Source organism: Chiloscyllium punctatum, chromosome 16, assembly GCF_047496795.1.
Source record: "Chiloscyllium punctatum isolate Juve2018m chromosome 16, sChiPun1.3, whole genome shotgun sequence".
Classification (NCBI taxonomy): Eukaryota; Metazoa; Chordata; class Chondrichthyes; order Orectolobiformes; family Hemiscylliidae; genus Chiloscyllium; species Chiloscyllium punctatum.
This window is the reverse complement of record NC_092754.1, coordinates 55,618,343-55,634,591: the sequence shown is the minus strand read 5'-3', so window position 1 is coordinate 55,634,591 and position 16,249 is coordinate 55,618,343.

The window sequence follows — 16,249 nt, the reverse complement described above, 5'->3', positions numbered from 1 at the left end:
GTGATTAATTGCTGCACTGTCTCCCTTTGCCATAAGCACCATCATCTCCACTGCTCATGTGATGTGTAATGAAATTGTGACTCTAGTGAGTAGGAATGGACCTGTCCAAGTCAAGCACAATTATCTTTGCCATCTGTTGCCTTGAACATTTGGTCACAATGACCAGGAACAGGACTGAGTCTGTTTAATACTCATTGATCTCCTCCCGAAAAATCCAGCGACAAGAATTGTCCTGATTCCTGGTGGAACACTCTGTTCCACACAGCAGCAAAACTATTTGTCATGACTTTACCAGATTCGCTGACAACATTCAGTCCACCGAAAGAGAAAAATCTAATTCCTTTCGAACCGTTTAATGAGCTGTGTGAGTTTGCAGAAAACAGGATTATCTGAAACGAATTTAATAACATTTTCAAGAACGTAATCCAGTGCAGTGTCAGAGATTTCAAAAAGGTCATCAAGCTCAAATATCACCTGTTTCTCGATCCACAGATGGTCAATTACCTGGGGAATATGTGCAGTTTTACGGTTAATAATTGATACGTTTCCCAACGACAGAACAATCCCACAAATCAGAAACTGGAGTTTTAGAATAGATGCTGCTTTATTCAACATTACTCTTCTACTACGCTTCAGTCTGATGCTCCAATAATTCTTGATTAACGTCAGTAAAAGCAGCATTGGATAAGGATTGAAATTACAACTGCGGCGTTTTTACACACTGTTAAGTACCAAACGCGAATCAGTTGTTCCACTGGAGCCGCCGGCAGCAACCCGATAACGTGCCCTACTCGGACCTCTGGGACCTTCGACCCACCTGTTCTACTTTTCCTGTGGTTCTGAAATGAAAGCTAAGGCAGAGGAGGAGGAACTGACATGGATCTGTGACTATTCAAGCATCAGGTTCAGAAAGTGGGACACAGAAAACTGATGTGCAAAGTAGACTTGATTGCCAACGCCTCATCTTCACCATGGATATCCAATCCCTCTACACTTCCATCCGCCATGACCACGGCCTCCAAGCCCTCTGTTGTTTCCTCTCCAGACGTCCACAACAGTACTCTTCCACTGACACTCTCATTCGTTTGGCCGAACTGGTCTCACCCTTAACAATTTCACCTTTGAATCCTCCCACTTGCTCCAGACCAAAGGGGTAGCCATGGGCACACGTATGGGCCCCAGCTATGCCTGTCTCTTTGTTGGCTATATAGAGCATTTGATCTTCCGTAATTACACCGGCATCACTCCCCACCTCTTCCTCCGCTACATTGATGACTGCATTGGTGCCACCTCGTGATCCCGCGAGGAGGTTTAGCAATTCATCAACTTCATCAACGCATTCCACCCTGACCTTAAATTTACCTAACCATCTCTGACACGTCCCCCCTTTCCTGGACCTTTCCATCCCCATTAATGACGAGCGACTTGACACTGACACTTTTTCCAAACCCACCGACTCCCACAGCTACCTGGATTACACCTCTTCCCACCATACCTCTTGCAAAAATGCCATCCTGTATTCCCAATGCCTCCGCCTCTGCCGTATCTGCTCCCAGAAGGACCAGTTCCACCACAGAACACACCAGATGGCCTCCTTCATTGGAGATCACAATTTCCCTTCCCACGTGGTTAAAGATGCCTTCCAACGCATCTCATCCTCATCCCGCACCTCCGCCCTCAGACCCACCCCTCCAACCGTAACAAGGACAGAACATCCCTGGTACTCACCTTTCACCCGACCAACCTTCGCATAAACCAAATCATCCGCTGACATTTCTGCCACCTCCAAACTGACCCCACCACCAGGGATATATTTCCATCCCCACCCCTTTCCACTTTCCGCAAAGTCCGTTCCCTCCGTGAGAACCTAGTCAGGTCCACGCCCCCCTACAACCCACCCTCCCATCCTGGCTCTTTCCACTGCCACCGCAGGAACTGTAAAACATGCACCCACGCCTCCTACCTCACCTCTATCCAAGGCCCTAAAGGAGCCTTCCACATCCAGCAAAGTTTTACTTGCACGTCCACTAATGTCATTTATTTTATCTGTTGCTCCCGATGCGGTCTCCTCTACATTGGGGATACTGGACAACTCCTAGCAGAGCGCTTTAGGGAACATCTCCTGGACACCCGCACCAATCAACCACACCGCCCCGTGGCCGAACATTTCAACTCCCCCTCCCACACTGCCAAGGACATGGAGGTCCTGGACCTCCTTCACCACTGCTCCCTCATCACCAGACGCCTGGGGGAAGAACGCCTCATCTTCTGCCTCGGAACACTTCAACACCAGGGCATCAATGTGGACTTCAATAGTTTCCTCATTTCCCCTTCCCCCACCTCATCTTAGTTCCAAACTTCCAGCTCAGCACTGTCCCCATGACTTGTCCGCACTTGTCCTAAATGCCTATCTGCTTTCCCACCTATCCACTCCACCCTCTCTTCCTGACCTATCACCTTCATCCCCACCCCCACTCACCCGTTGTACTCTGTGCTACTTTCTCCCCACCCCCACACTCATCTAGCTTATCTCTCCATGCTTCAGGCTCACTGCCTTTATTCCTCATGAAGGGCTTTTGCCCGAAACGTCGATTCCGAAGCTACCTGGATACTGCCTGAACTGCTGTACTCCTCCAACACCACTAATCCAGAATCTGGTTTCCAGCATCTGCAGTCATTGTTTTTTCTCCTTGATTGAAAACTGGTTTTCGGTGGTTCGCTGCGTTGTTTACAGACAATGATATATTTTCGCTGTCACAGTGCTTCTTATTCAGTCTGCTTCAATTTATCACAGAATTCGATTCAACCACACTTCACTAACCTCCTTCTGCAAGTTCCTACAGACAACATGAAGCATACTGCACTCATCATCAATCTTCACCATGGTTACAGCCAAGGATATGTTGCACAATTTTCGTAAATACTGAAGATATAAGAATATCATGCAAGAGTAAATTGATTTTCAGTTTAAATTGTAAAGTGATAAGAATCCAAAGTGAGATAGTGAATGCCCGAAATTCATGTTAATTACCGTGGCCAAGACTCTAGCCAGGAAAAGGGAAAATCTGTCGCTGAATCCCCAATATCCACACACTTGCTTGCTTCATGTTCCCAGTTGGAAAACTATGTGATGGAGCATGCAGTCTGACAGAGCGTCTGGGAGAATCCTCCACTGTCTGATCTCAAGCTGCAACAGGAGCTGTGTATTCCAGCTGTGAGAGCAGTGGGATAAATATTCCGTGGTGTAGGTTCATATGCTCGTCACCATGTTATTGTTTCAAACCCTCTGCCATTTCACCCGCCCGCGCTACCCCGCCATTTGATATCATTATGGCTGAGCGAACACGTCAATGTCTTTTCCCAGCCCATCCACATCAACCTGTCGCCCAAAGGGAAAAAAAACACTGAATAAACCGAAAACCTCTGTGCAACCGTGGGAGGGAGATGTGTTTAAAGACAGTGAGCTTATGCAAAGGGATTCTTGGCTGATCATGTTTCAAATGATACGATTCCCTCAAAACTCACCACCAAGGAGATGAGGAGTCTTCTCTGGTCAGTAGCGATGGAAACTGATGATGAATCATCAGAACAATCATTGATTCAGCTCCGATTCTGGTGAGACTCAAGCCCACAAACATTCAATCGCAATCTTAACAATACAGTAGAGGTCCAACACGTCTTTCATTGGGCTGCAGAGCTGTGCTAACCTCTATTTTACTGCACCCAACGTTACGGTGTTCAAGTCTTTCATCAAACTTAGGTTTATCCTCGCCCCACTTTCCAGTACCTGGTCCTTATCCGTGCATTCTCTCGCTCTTCAAGTTTTCGGCTAAATACTCCTGAAGTGTTTTGATGACTCTTAGCTTTACCACACGTTTAAACAGTGAGTTCCAAACAAACAACACTCTCAGGATGTAAACATTCTTCCTAAATCTTCTCCTAACATTCTCTTTATAGTTTTTCATCTATATCCCTGGTTATCAACCCTTTCCATAAGTAGTTTATTACTGTCACACATACTTAATCCCTTTCTGTGCACATTAATCAATTTCTCTCTCAGCTTTCTCCGCTGTCAGATAAAGAGCCCCAGACGAGCTCATCCATCTTGGCATTGGTGTGAGTGGAGAGTTTTAAAAGCACAGCCGTACTACAGATGTTGGAAATCAATTACCCGCTGAGGTGTAAACTCACTTGTTCAGTCACAGTGCGCACAGGTCATTCACCACTCCCAAATGTGAGAAGTGATCCCTCAGGAGACCAACTGGCAGAGTCACCAGCAAGTTTACAAATAACAGCAGGAGTTCGATTCTGCTGTTATTGCAGCTGTTAATCCCAACCAGCAATGAACCCTGTTTAGATGCGTGTTTCCAGTCGCGTGCCACTGTATTCTGATATAGACCAATGATTTAGACTTAAGTGTAGGAGCCATGATTTTGAACATTGCTGATGATGCAACAATTGGCCGTGCAGTTAAGTATGGTTAAGAATGCCAGGGACTGCAAGGATATATCAATCAGGTGGAAAGGTAAAATGCTAAATGGAATTGAATCCAGATCAATGAGTGTTAATGAATTAGGGGAGCAGATAGAGTAACAGTCAGTATTCTGTGTGGTGTATACGGAGATAGAGATTATGCAGTGGACATACACGATCGCTGAAGATCAATGGACAGGAGAGTCAGTTGGACGGAAGTACGTACTGCAGATGTTGGAAATCAGAATCAATATTAGAGTGGTGCTGAAGAAGCACAGCAATTCAGGTATCCACCAAGTTGCAGAAAGAAATGACGTTTCGAGCAAAACCGTTAATCAGGAATAAAGCTGGGAGCCTCGAGGGCGGAGAGATAATTCCGAGGAATGGGTCTGGGAAGAATGTATCTGAGAGTGCAATAGGTGGATGGAGGTGGGGTTAAAGGTGACAGGTCGGAGAAGACGGTGAAGCGTATAGGTGGGAAGGAAGACAGACAGTTGAGACTGGTCAATCGGATGGTTCCAATCTAGAAGGTTGGAACTAGGGTAAGGTGGGCGTGGAGAGATGAGGAAGCTGGTGAAAACCACATTGATGTTTTGGGTTTGAAGGGTCCCGAAGTGGAAGATGAGGCTGGTTGTTGAGGGAATGGCGGTGGAGGAGGACCAGGAACTGCAAGTCCTTGGGAGTGTGGTGGGGGGTAGGGAGATGATGTGTTTGGTCATAGGGAGTTGTGGTTGAATGTTGCGAGTGTACTGGAAATATTCTCTGAAGCACTCTGCGAGAACGTGTCTGTTGGCTTCAATGCAGAGGTGAGCAACAGATGCAATAAATGACATGTGTGGAAGTGAAGATGCAGATCTGATGGATGTGGAAGGATCCATTGGAGCCTTGGAAGGATGTGAGGGGGAAGATATGGGTGCAGGCTTTGCAATTCCTGTGGTGGCAGGGGAAGGTGTCGGGAGGGGAGGGTGGGTCATTGGAGGGCGTGGACTTGACTAGGTAGTCGTGGAGGAAACAGTCTATGTGAAAAGTGGATATGTGTGGGGAGGGATATATATCCCTCAAGTTCAGTGTTACTGATACTTTTTACAAACCAACTGACTCCCACAGCTGTCTGAATTATACATCCTCCCACCCCACCTCTTGCTCAAATGTTATCCTATATTCCCAATTCCTCCAACTCCATTGCATCAGCTCCCAATGGAGAAGCACAGCAGTTCAGGCAGCATCCGAAGAGCAGGAAAATCGACATTTCGGGCAAAAGCCCTTCATCAGGAATGCAGTCAGAGAGCCTGGACAGATAAATGAGAGGAGAGTGGGGGTGGAGATATTCCAGCATAGGGTACAATTGTTGAGTGGGAGAGGGGATGAAGGTGATAGGTCAGGGAAGAGGTTGGAGAGGATAGGTGGAATGGAAGATCGGCAGGTAAGACAAGTTATGGGACAGTACTGAGCTGGAAGTTTGGAGCTGGTGTGAGGTGGGGGGTGGGTAAATGAGGAAACTGGTGAAGTTCACATTGATGCCCTGCGGCTGAAGTCTTCCGAGGTGGAAAATGAGGCGTTTTTCCACCAGGCGTCAGGTGGTGATGGAGCAGCGGTGAAGGAGGCCCAGGACTTCTATGTCCTCGACTGATTGTGAGGGGGAGTTGAAAAGATGGGCTACAGGGAGGTGTGGTTGATTGGTGCAGGTGTCCCAGAGACGTTCCCTAAAGTGCTCTGCTAGGAGGCGTCCAGTTTCCCCAATGTAGAGGAGACCGCATCGGGAGCAACGGATAAAGTATATGATATTGGGGGATGCGCAGGTAAAACTTTGATGGATATGGAAATCATCTTTGGGACCTTGGATGGAGGTGAGAGAGGAGGTGTGGTCGCAAGAATCAACCCCAGTGCCTCAATGACCAAACATTTCAACTCCCCCTCCCACTCTCCCGAGGACATGCAGGTCCCGGTCCTCCTCCATCGTCAATGCCTCACCACCAGATGCCTGGAGGAAAAAAGCCTCATCTTCTGCCTCGGGACCCTTCAACCCCATGGCATCAATTTGTACTTCACCAGTTTCGTCATTTCCCCTTCCTCTACTTGACCACAGTTCCCACCTTCCAGCTCAACACCGTCCTCCTGACTTGTCACACCTGTGCATCTTCATTCCCACCTATCCAGTACACCTTCTTCTCTGGCATCTTATGTTCACCTAGGAGAAAGTGAGGACTGCAGCTGCTGGAGATCAGAGCTGGAAAATATGTTGCTCGAAAAGCGCAGCAGGTCCTAAAGAAAGGCTCATGCCCGAAACGTCGATTCTCCTGATCTTTGGATGCTGCCTGACCTGCTGCACTTTTCCAGCAACATATTTTTCAGCATATTGTGTTCACCCCCCGCCTCCATTCACCTACTGCACTCTCAGCTACCTTCTCCTCAGCCCCGCCCCTCCCATTTATCTCTCCATCCCATATGCTCACAGTCTCATTCCTGATGAAGGGATTTTGCCTGAAATGTTCATTTTTCCGGCTCTGCAGATGCTGCTGGAACTTCTGTGCTTCTCCAACACCACTCTAATCTTGTGGGGAATCAATTGATTGAGAGGGTTTTCGGATATTTTCTATTGTTGACAAGAGGCTGTGTATGATTGTAGAACTTTAGCAACCACCAGGTTAGGGAACAGCTAAATGAATGAGCACAAGTCTTGTCACCGCATAAATCAACATTTTTTTTAAAATTGGAAGATAAAAGATGGATGGCTGAAGTCTGCAGCTTGGCCCATTAAGATCGTTTCACCAAAGAGTTTATCACTGATTTCTTTCCAAGTCAGAGTTCTATGGGCATTGGAGGGGGACTTGCAAATGGTGGTGTTTCTTTGTATCTTCCAACCTTTTACTTACAGTCAGTACAGCTGTTGTGCTTTGAAGGTTCTGTCAAAAATGCCCAGATGACTTACTCTAGTGCATCTCGTAGTTGGTGCACTTTGCTGCAATTGTACCTTAGCGGTGAGGCGAATGAATATTGCAGGGATTGAAGAGAGTACAATCAAGTGACTGCATTGTCGTGGACGGTGCCCAGTTCCTTAAGTGTTATTGAAGTAACACCCATCCAGACAAATAGAGAGAGTTATGTTCCACATCTCATTTGTGACTTGCAAACGATTCACTGAGACACGAGTTGAGTTTATAACCAAAACATGTCCTTCAAAGGACATGTTTTTATTGTTAACTTGTTTGTATAGCCAGTTTCTATCCGTTTATTTTCCTAAATACTAGCTCTGTGGACAATTACACGGGATAATTTGGTTACAGTAAAGCCATTGAATGTCAGTGGGATATGATTAGATTCTCATTTGTGAGTTATCATTACTCTATTTCGTCCTTGTGTGGACTAATCTGATTCGAATCGCTGTGTGATTTCAAGTTCCAATTCCCGTCTGTGCTTGAAATTTTAACCGTTTCTTCGCATAAATTTCTCCACCTGCCTTAACAATATGTAAGGACGCTGCAGGGGACAGCAGAGATTTATGAACATGTCGTGAACACTTGAGAAAATGGAGCTTCGTGAAATGATTGGTTAGGCTGGGATTATTCTCCTTGAAGAAAAGGAGGGGGAATGGATCTCTTATCAAATAATAACATTTATAAACGTTCAATATGCATGGGATCTTGACAGGGTAGTTATGGCAGGTGGTTTACTCTATGGTATGAGGAGACCACCAGGGGACATGAACTCAGAATTAGATATTGCCTATTTAATTCAGAAATGAGGAGTAATTTCTTTGCTCAAGGGCCAGTGAATCGGTGGAACTCCTTCCAAAACTGTTGTTGATGCTGAGGTGTTGTGTATTTTCAAACTGTGCCAGACAGATATTTAACCAGAAATACAATGAAGCTTTGTCGAGGCAATGCAGGAGTATTCAGCTGAGGATTATCAGATCAGCCATGAGTTCATTGAATGGTGGAGCAGACTCGATGGGCTGAATGGCAGACTTCCAATCATACATCATTTGGTCGAAACCATTATTTTATTGATAAATTTAGAATTCTGAGGGGATGGGATGCAGTGATTGAAAAGTTTTCTCAAACAGATCAGATAGTTCAGGAACTAGGCCCATAAGCTCATTAATAAGAAATGTGCTGCAATCTGGAGACAACAAATGGCACTGGGCACACCACAGATGGGGATGTGCAGAAGTTGTGATTGCAAAACAAAATTGGTGCATCTTATTCTGTTGCCAACTTGGCGGTCACACTGGATGATGGATCACGGTATGGTTCTCACAGCAAAAGGTTGTGAAAGAATGAAAGGTTCGTTTTATCGGAAACATTTCTGCGGTTCTAATTCAATTGACTGTTTAAATTACTGATCAGAACTTTGTGTGGAGTGTTACATCAAAATTCTCAATCCCACTGGTTAAACGATTGCACCTGGTCTATCCTTATTTGTTTCACTTTCATTCGATGTAAATTCATAGAAAGTCAAGATGGAATAAAAGGAGGAAAGAAACTTTGCACTCCTTTTTCATTATCCGAATTTAACTTGCAACATAATCTAGTTGCTTTATTTCGACTTTGATGAGGTATCGATTTATCACAAATCTCCTGTGCAATGAAAGGCAAGAGCAAGATTCTCCATCCAATGTATCCGAAAGATGCGAGGTACGAAAGGAAACGACAGCTGCATTTGATAGAAGAAACAGCACGAGTAGGATTCAAATCCACACATGCGCAATGAAAGAGCAACCCGTCGCCTTAACCTCTGTGCCACTTCAACCCATGGCAAAGGGGCTCACATGTGACCACATCAAGATTACATATGGTGCACCTAGGGGATAAGAAATTCCATGAGCGGAATCGAATCCACACCATTATGTTTCTGCTTTCAGCGGAGAATAATACCAGCGAAATCCAAGGAATTGACCTCGTCCTTGGAAGGAATACCTGTCTTTGATTCATTCCGAGTCGGAACTGTCTCAGAATTAACCGGAAAACATGACATTCCCGTCACATTCACACGCACATTTAGTCTTCACGCATAATTTCTTCAGACAGTTTCTCTCCCACGTGAAGAAGTATATATGGAGAGAGAAGTGAAGGTCATGTAGCAGCTCAATGGTCTTTGTCATAGGCTGAACTTGAACTGGGTAAAATTCGCGGAAATGCAGTTGTGTTCGTTTCGTTTTATTAATTTTGCTGCAACTTCACTCTTTTCACTTCAATGATCGGAAGTGAATTGGATTTAATTCATTGGAACATTTAATGTTGTATTCAATTTTGCAACGAATTTATTTCAGCTTAAAGAAAATACTGCTGAGAAAAACATAATGTTAAACTACAAAACAAGATGCCAGTTTTGATGCTCAGTTACTTAGGCAGATATCAGTGGGTGTCAAATGAACCCAACATCATGGCGATTGTCCTCCCTTCTTTAAGGCAATGGATTAAAGCAGGAAATCGATGTCCAAGAGACGGGTCACTTCCCATTCATTCTGGAATATCTGTCCTTGACAATATACGAAATCTGCTCAGTTCCATTTATAATGCTTCATGTGGAATATTAATAGAAATCTTTAAAAACTCTGAGTTTTTTTGCTGAATTTTATTCAGCTGCATACGTTTGTGATATTTCATTACATCTAAAGTAGTCCGAATTAGACATTTTTTCCTCGCACCTTTCAATCCCCACACCCCGCTTTTACACTTTTACCTGGCCACTGCGGTCTCTCTCCTGGTGAAACTCACTGCCTGTGTGTCTCGAAATGTCCCTTTCCAAATATTTTGGAAACGGATTCTCTGAGTGACAGAAATGATGCTCCCATTATTTATTTATCCTAATTCGATTGTTTTGAAAGCCTGACGTTCAGAAATATACGAACTTGAAAGAGTAAATTTACCACCTATTTACTCTCACTAAACCTCAAATACTCTGGAAAACTTCCATTCGGTTTTCCTTGGTTTAGTTTCAAATTTTCCAAAACACAAATAAATAAAATCCCATCCCCACTAAACGCCGTCAGCATCGTTTCTAATGTCTTAGCAGGCCAGTAAACGCTGGCAGTGTCCTCTCTGATAGAATCACAGATTCCCTACAATGCAGAAAGTACAGTTCGGCCAATCGAGTCTGTAGGGAGACTCTGAAGAGCATCTCAACCAGACCGAGCTCCCTTCTCTATCTCCGCAGGTCTCTGGCTTGAGATTTCAAATAAACCTGCTGGAATAAAACCTGGCATCGTGTGACTGCTGACCTTATCACTGCGTTACCCATGGCTAATTCACTTTACGTACTGATTTCACTCCCTGGACACACCAGCGCAAGTTAACATGGCCAATCCACCTACCCTACAGACTTAACAGCAGTGCGAACCACTGAGCAAATGTACCATCACATTGAACACTATCAGTATCATTTACACACTGGTAACTCAGCCGAGTGAAAGCAAGCTGCGCCCATCAACCCGAATTCAATGCATCCAAACGCGGTTCTACGCTGTACAACCTCATTAGTACAGCTGGAAATGTTTCTGCACTCAGATCTGAATGACTTTACTCTGTTTTCGTCCTCAGATTCCTGCTTTAAATAAATACATCAGTCAGGAACAACTCTATATGATGGTTTTCATTGCAACACAAACACAATGTGCAGTTTGCTGAAATTACGTGTTTGCACTGTCACTGACACTCTCTCCTCAGGTGCTGCATTCCATCCGCACGCTGATTCAGACAGCACTGACCTTCCTGTGACATATCCAATCGAGAATGGAAGGCCAAGCATTAATAACCTTCACTGGGGAACAGAGCGACAGGTTTAAAACTTTTACGATGTTCCAGCGGAAAATTGAGCCCTGTAACAGGCGGGGACACTAACCACGATACTGTGGAGGACAACAACATCGAAGGAGGCCCTTCAGCCTGTTGTGGCCGCATTTGTCCAACACAACTGCTCAACGACCTGAATCAAGTTTTCCATAATTTAGCCAATAGTCTTATATGTTTTGGCATCACAAATTCGCATCTGAATTTTTTTTCATGTTAATAGAGTTTCCGCCACTCTGACCGTTTCCGCACATCTACTCAAATCTTTCTGCCCTTTGCCGAAATCTCTTGGCCCCAGTGTTCGATCCCTCCATCAATAACAAACGCTTCTTTCAGTCTATCCTACCCATATCCCTCATTATTTTGTACATCGCAGTCATGTCTTCTCCAATCTCCTCTGCCCGGCGACAAACAACCCCAGTCTGTCCAATCTCTCCTCACAACTGAAACTCTTCAGCCCAAACAATATCCCAGTGAATCTCTACTGCAACGTTGCCAGTGCGATCACATCCATGCAGTACTTTGAATTGCAGAACTGCTCAGAGTAATCTAGCTAGACCCGACTGAACTTTTGTTTTCTATTCTGTTAAGTATGAGGGCGTCACTGGCTTGGCAGTATTTTTTGCGATCCCTAATTGCACAGCGGGCAATTGAGACTCAACCATATTGCAGTGACTCTGGAGTCACATCGAGGCCCAACCAGGTAAGAATAGCAGGTTCCTTCCTCAAAGGACATCAGCGAACCCGATGGCTTTGTTTTGTCAACAATTGACCATGGATTTATAGGTGTTATTAGATTCGTAATTCCAGATATTTATTGAATCTCAATTCTAACACCTGGCATGATTGGAGTCAAACCCGGATACCTAGTTCATTTGCTCGGTGTCTGATTTAACAGTCCCGTGGTAATAGTGCTCGGCCATTGCAGAAAACCCGTGAAACTCATCTTTCTCAATGAAGTCGCTTTTCCTCGACATTGCCCTGTGTGATTATTCTGAACTTGACCCCGATTAATCGCAAGTCCATATCAGTAAAAGCTGCTACCTGAGGATTGGCCTCACAACAGCGGTAACCAAATGGATCAACTGGTCTGCAGGTCCCGATGGTGGGGTTGGTGTATGTTCACCCAGCAACAGTGACTGCAGCCATACAGACTGATCGGTATCAATGTGAGAGTCAGTGTTAGATTCTGCAGTGCCTGAATGAAGTAGAAAATTACTCCACAACCACATGATGAACGAGCAGCGCTCGGAAAGCTAGTGCTCAGTTAAACTTCTTAGACTCTAACCTGGTGTTGTGTGATTTTTAACTTTGTAAACCATAGTCCAACACCGGCATCTCCAGTTTAATGAAATGGGGGTGTGGGACAGAAAGTTCAGTTAGTGATCGAAGGAGGGAGAGAAATCTCTGAGAACGGGTGGATTTGAATTCTGACATGAAACACAGAGATGGGAGCGAGCAGAATTTGAAGGGAAAAGATCATCACCTTGGAGAAAATTACCAAGTTAAAACAACTGATTCCTTTGTGTTTCACAAATACTGGGACGGATAGCGCAATTGCTGCTGTGACTCGGATTCGAGCCAATGCAGCTGCGGCCATAACGCAGAGTACTAACCAACATACGATCACGGCACCCCACAGACGCGCACCCGGGCCATGAGCAATAAGTACAGTATCATAGGAAATGTTAGGCAGCGCACCAAATGCACAATGTCAGTGCTCAGTGAGCAGTGGCAGATATGTGGGAACTCGGAATGGGCTGACCGTTTAATATCGGTTCCCCCAGTGGCTGTGGTGATTCCATCATTAATATGCTGAAGGCTGAGATAAATAGATTTCTAGAAAACATCAAAGACTCCGGGGACAGCGCAGGTTTTGTTGAAATGTATGCTTCAACAGTAATGCAGTTTAACATCAGCTACTTCACCAGTTTCCCCCCACAAGGCAGTAACCACTGCTGCCACATCGTGCCAATTCCCAGCCCCAGAATTAGAGGAACTGAGTGGCGCAGTCGCGAAGATCCAACTTGAAAACGATATGGGAATGAGGTCGCAAAGATACTCGATGGCTCAAGTGACACAACCGGAGAATGTACGGTATTTCTATGATGGTTTAGAGGCGCAAGCAATTTCCAGGTTGGGAGTGCTCCTGGTCAAAGACCGGGCAGAAGGGAAAATCTTTTCCCGTTTATAGCAATCTACAGTGCATCTTGCTGAGATACCTGAGTGCCACAACTGGAGCGTGGGCCGCTGTTTTGAAGATTGAACTTGCTTCACTGTCACCCACTTCCCTGGAATGAATTGCTTTCACCATTTTCATTTCCAATTGTTTGAACACGGAAGATAGGAGTGCAGGTGCATAATTCCTTGTAGTTTGCATCACCTACATACAAGATTATTCAAAGGCATTTAACATACTTCCCTTCATTGTTCAGTCCTTTGTGTATAGGAGTTGGGATTTGCAGGACATTGATGAGGTCACTTCTGGAATTTTCTGTCCAGTTCTGGTCGTCCAGTTGTTGGAATGATAATATTCAGTTGGAGCAGGTTCAGAAAAGTATGCACGCATGTTGCTGTGTGTTGAAGGTTTGAGTTATAATGAAAGGCTGGCTAGGCTGAGACAATTTTCAGATTCGAGATCGGGGTGCTGGAAAACAACAGCAGGTAAGGCAGCATCCCAGGAACAGGAGAATTTTTTTTGCGCAATTGTCGTTCATCAGGCTCTTCCCCGAAATGTCGATTCTCCTGCTCCTCAAATGCTGCCTGACCTGCTGTGCTTTCCCAGCACAACACTCTCGACTCTGATCTCTCATCTGCAGTTCTTACTTTCTCCTAGTTGAGACTGTTTTCACTCTAGGTTAGGGATTTGAACGGCAACCTGATAGAAGTTTATCAATTATTGACAGGGAAGTTAGAGTTAACGATAACTGCATTTTCCCAGGATGGGGATTTCAAGGCGAGAAGGCATATTTTTACGATGAAAAGAGAGAGATTTAAAAAACAATATGTGAGGCTTTTTTTAAGGAAGGTGTTTTACGTGTGGAATTAACTTGCTGAGGAAGTGATGGATGAGTTTATGTTTGCAATAGTTAATGGACAATTGATTCCAAACATGAATGGGAAAGTGGGATTTTTAAAATAAATGTATTCATGCCTAGTACATCAGTTATTTCCCAGAAGACATTTAAGAATCAACCACGGTATTATCCATCTGGAGTCCTGTGGGACAGAGCAGATGTATGAAACAGTTTACTTCCCGAACTGGCATGAATGAATCAGATGGGATTTTCCACACAACTGATTCAGGTCGTCACGAGACTCTTCAATTCCAGGTGCTTATTGAATTCAAACTCCACTATCTGTCATGCCAGGACCTGAACCCTTTGTCCCCAAAATATTACCTGTTTTTTTTGGATTAACAACACAGTAATAAAACTACAAGGGCATTTAAACCACTCAACGTGTACAGGAGGATGCAGATGGGATTAGATTAGTTTGGCAGTATGTTCAGCATGGATTGGTTGGACTAACGGGCCTGTATGTCTTCATGCTGTATGGCTCTGTGATTGACGCTATCGAAGAAAAAGCTGGTTGGGATTAACAGCAGCATTGACAGCATAATCGAACACCTGATGGGATATGTAATCCTGCTGGAGTCTCCGGAGGTTGTTTTGCTCAGTGATCCCTTCCCACACACGGGACTGGTGAACGGTCTCTCCCCAGTGTTACTGATTAAATGAGTTCCAATTTCTGTGGTTAATTGAATCCCTTCCAGCAGTTCCCACATTGCCCTGCTTTCTCTGTGGTATCAGTGTCCTTTTTTCTACCCAGGGTGAACGATCGTTTCAAATTGTGTCCACACAGATACAAATTCAGTTTTCCATGTCGTGAATGTGCTTTCATTCTTCCTCATTCACCCACAGGGTGTGAGTATCAGTGGTCAGGACAACATTTATTCTTCGCCCCTCGTTCATTGCTGCCTGGCTGCACCACAAACCCAGGTGCAATCCCAGCCTCGGGTGTCTGTCTGTGGGCAGTCTGCACATTCTCTCTGTGTTTGCGTTTTTATTTCTCCCTCTGACTAAAGATGTGCCAGTTACAGGGATCAACAGCGGGAAATGCAGGCTATGGGACAGGGAATATCCTGAGGTCTGGTGGGATGCATTTCCGATGTACCGTGTGGACTGGAAGGGCTGACAAGCCCACTCCCCACACGGTGAGGATTCTTGAATTAAGGGTCAGCTCATGTTTCTTTTCTGGTCCTGGAGTCTCTCGTAGGCAGGACTGGGTGAAGATGGTAGAATCCCCTCCATAAGGGACATGAATGAATGGGATTACAGGAAATTAGTCATGATCTCTGTTCCTGATGTCAGGCTTTTATTTCAGGTTTTATTCGTGGAAGTTAAACATCACCGTTTCAGTGTTCCAGTCGCCAAGGATGACTCGTTTAAAATATCACCCCAACACTACATTCACCAGGTTGAAGTCTTGACTGTGTGGAAGAAACTGATACTGATCTGATGTGAGCAAACGCAGCTGCCACCGCCAGTGTCGGAATCACAGATCCAAATCGCAAAATCATCTTTTAAACCCAGCACTGCAAAGTTAAGGGCTCAACACGCTCCACTTGTGCCAGTCAGCTCTCTTAGAAAGATGCACTGGAAATCGCTATGATAATATAAACGGGGACAACCATTCTCTTGATCAGGAGCACACGCAACCGAGGAATTTCTTGCCCCCCTATACCATCACAGAAGGACAGGACGCTCAACTATTGCATCACTGGAGTCAGAGAGTAACTCAGTGCACTCAATCCCATCCCCATTGCCGGTTGGATTTGGGCGGCTGTGCCGATGTTAAGTTAAAATGCTCTTTAAACATACATTTCAACAGTATCCTGTACTATCCCCCGAGTCTTTGATGTTTTGTCGAAATTGAACAATCTCATCTTTCAATATTCTCATTCAAGGGGTCTCCACAGCCTCTGA